Consider the following 3,991-nt stretch of genomic DNA (forward strand, 5'->3'; position numbering starts at 1 on the left):
TTAATCCTTAAAGATAAAATCCTTAAGAACAGTACACCAGCTAAAATATAGAGAAACAGCTCTGTGGCTTCTTGGGAGGTCTATCTGTGTTCACATGCCAGGAAAGGTTGCTTTACCTCTGTCTGTGTGTTTCTGCCTCAGCCCAACTGTTGTGGCAGGTGGTCATCATGTTTCTTTCAATAGAGTGCTGTGCCCTCATGCTCCCAGATGAGAAGAGTCTACCACTGGTCACAGTGGAACATCAGAATACACCTATAACTGCTTGCAATTATCTTTGTAACACACACAATTTAAGTTTTATGTTTTCTGAAAGACCTGGTAATTTCTAGATTTTATATATGAGATTATCTCAAATAAACATGTACATAAGTATGTATCTATAAAACTACATAAATGCTGTTTATGACTAGTCTATGCTTGTATCAGCCTTTAGTGTAGTACATATGGACCTGTACGGCAAATTGGTTGTGAGAAACAGATGTCCATAGAATGCACGTTATTTGTAGTTTACTTTTTGGTATCTCTAGTTTAGTCCTTTAGGCTGAACATTCAGTAGAGAAGGAGTGTATTATGTGCCCAACTGAAGAGCATCTTCCAGCTTATTTTCTAAGAAATATCTTCATAAGTTCTGAGATAGTTTTGCAATGCAAAAGAAAGCACAGGAAGTGGGTACGACTGGGAGATGTGCTTCATAAGCACACTCCCGATTTGAGTAAAAATGTGGGTGTATCTGCGCTTCTATTTAACTGTCTCCCTGTCACAAACAAGATCTGTGTGATGATAGATCTTGATGAGACTTGGAAGAAAGAAAACAGGTTAGCATTGTGTTTTCTAGCTGCGCTGTTTTTCATGAATTTCCAGATAACCCTAACAGTCTCTATTATCTTTCTGTATCTGACTAATATTCTATGAAACATTTACCTTGGCATCCCAGGACTAAGAGCTACATTTCACTATGTGCATCTGCCATGGCAACTAAGGTTTATATCTAGTTTGCTCAGGCCTCCTTTCATTTGCTAATTTCTCCCTTTAGGTTATGAGTCTAAGGACCTTAAGGTTGAACAGTAAGGTACCTTTATTCTTTGTTTATCAAAAGAACCAATATTTAAATTATTTTCAATGATATATATTACTATGTATTTAAAGTAAATCAGAGAAATTGGGCAGGAAATGGTTTCTGATTCTACAAGGTATGTTGTGATTACAGTTTTTCCATTTCACCACTCAGCATAAGGTTTACACTTTTAAAATGTTTTCATGAGAAACAAAGTTAAGGGACAGTGACATCCTGCGAACTGCTAGCATCAGCTGTTTTTGTGATAAAAGTTGTTCTCAGAAAAGTTTTAGGTCCAGTAAGAGAATTTGATAATTAAAAAAAAAGAAAAGACTACCAGCTAAACTTTTTATTGCGGGTTAATGATGTTGATAAATTAACTTGTGAACCAAATGTCTTGAGATTTTTTTTAGAATTCTGAATGTTAATTTATAAACAAATTCCAAAAGAATTCAAACCAGTGGCATCATGACATATCCTCAGTAAGACAGCACAAGAAAGACAAGGACCTGCTAGAGCAGATCCAGAGGAGGGCCATGAAGGTGGTCAGAGGGCTGAAGCATCTCTCCAATGAAGACAGGCTGAGTGAAGACAGGCTCAGCCTGGAGAAAAGAAGGCTTCTAGGAGACCTTATAGCAGGCTTTCTGTACTTAAGAGTGCGGATGTATAGTACCTTGGGCAAAAAGTAATAGTTCTATACTAAAAGAATACGTTTAGATTAGATATAAGGGATAAATTCTTTACTCAGAGAGTGGTGAGACAGTGGAAGTTGAGAAGCTGTGAATGCTCCATCCCTGGAAGTGTTCAAAGCCAGTCTGGATGGAACACTGAGTATTGTACACTAGTGCTCAAGTGGGAGATGTACATGCCTGCAGCAGGTGCATTGGACTGGATGATTTTTAAAGGCGCTTTCCAAAGCAAACCATTCCATGGTTCCATGATTCACAGATGTAAACATGCAAACCAGCTGCCTACTGCACTCTGCCTAGCATCATCTGGTGCTAGAGACCCACACAACTGAAAATGAAGATGCATATGAAATACTAAAGTAATTCTCACTTGCTTGCAAATAAAGTATGTTAGTGAAATCTATTAGTCATTGAAATAATATTAGTACTAATGAAACTTGTCAACCATAGATTAAATATTTAGTATATAACAGTGATTACATATTTAGTATATAACCATTGAAATACAAACATCTAATATAACTATCTTGATAAATATGAAGGCTCTCATCAAGAAGTGAATGAATCTTAAAAACAATAAATTTGACTGTAAAGCTTCTTGTACAAGATATGTAAGGAAAAAGAACCATAAGACCATCTATATTGCGTGGATGATCTCTAAAAATAGTTCTGCCATTTCTTCTTGTCTTACTACAAACTTCTTCTTTGTACATTCAAAGTGCTTTACGTTTGATCTGTGGAATGACGGATAGTTCTTCATTTATATACAAGACTCAATAAATGCAGAGCTAACATATGCAACAAAGAAGTTATTTAACTATTAAATTTTGTTGTGTTTTTTTTTTTTTTAGTTGCTTTGTTAGTGCTTTTATCCCCCGCTAAATTATTTGCATTAATAATATCCACAATTGAGAACAAGTAGTAGTTAGGCTGCTGATTATCTCTTCTAGAAATAAAAGCTTTAATACGTGGGACTAACTATTCCCTTGTACAGGAAAGTTGATAAAGATTTTATGGTAGGAATTTTCTCTCTGCTCAGTCTGGAAATTGTTGCTCTTGTCTGTACTTACCAGAGACGACGTGTATTTAAAATTATCTCAAAGGAATTGGAGATAAAAGGTGAGTACTCCACATACATTTGAACTCACAAACTGTTAAATCTATAAGCGCAGCTTTTCTGGACTGATCTCCCTCTATATGTTTGCCCTGAAGATAAACAAAACAAAAGAAAAAAAAGTGCTGTGTTCCTTTCAGATGTTAAGGAATTATCTTAACCCTTCATTTCTGTGAGCATTTGTACTGTAAAGGTGGTAAGAGATGAAGCTCATATTTTTTTTTTCTTATATGTATTTTTAAAAATACTTGCATTATTTAAATAGCATGGACTAGAGCCTTAATCAACAAGCAGCTACATTTTGGCTTTGAAGTGTTCTGCCACGCTGTGTTTCAGTACATGTTATTTTTGTGTCTGTGCTCTCCTGAGGTCTCCAGTGGGGCACAACTGGTGGCCCCTGCTTCTCATAATGTGCAGGGGCTACATGATTGCTACATGTCTAGAGTAAGAGGCAAGAGGCATGTTTTCACGTGTTATCAACCAGACTACTCTGAGCTGGATATCTTTTGAACCAAGAGTCTTTTTGGAGCAGTGGTCCAAGTGGCGATGTGAAGGAGTGTTCTAAGTTGTTTCTAGAAAACAGCAACTTTTCCTTTCCTAATAGATGTGGTAATGGCTGTGTATTTACTGAGAAGAAAGTGCAGTTCAAAAATTTTATAGCAGGCACAGGTTACTAGAATATTAAGTGTATGTATGTTTTTCTTAGAAGTTTCTTCTCTGGGTTATACTGGAGATAAAGTATTGGTACAGGATGGAACTGAAAGCGTCTGGCTATCTGCTTTATTTTAAGGCACTTTTGTTGTGTTGGCTTGTGATGTATTAATAAGACACATGCTAAAAAGCTTAATGTTTTAGATGGTTTGAAATAAGAATCCAGCCAAACTAAATAGAATCATAGAATCACAGAATGGCCTGGGTTGAAAAGGACCTTGAAGATCATTTAGTTTCAATCCCCCTGCTGTGGGGAGGGTTAACAATAGGAATATAGAGAGGGAAAAGATCTGATTCTTTGAAGGACTTGTGTGATTTCCTATGCTAATTATGAATGTGTACTCAGACAAGTCTACTGATAAATTTGGAGCCTCAGGCTTTTTCTTTGGCCAAGCTACTTGAAGGGGAAAAAAAAAGAAAAGA

The sequence above is a fragment of the Meleagris gallopavo genome, chromosome 6 (assembly GCF_000146605.3).
Source record: "Meleagris gallopavo isolate NT-WF06-2002-E0010 breed Aviagen turkey brand Nicholas breeding stock chromosome 6, Turkey_5.1, whole genome shotgun sequence".
Classification (NCBI taxonomy): Eukaryota; Metazoa; Chordata; class Aves; order Galliformes; family Phasianidae; genus Meleagris; species Meleagris gallopavo.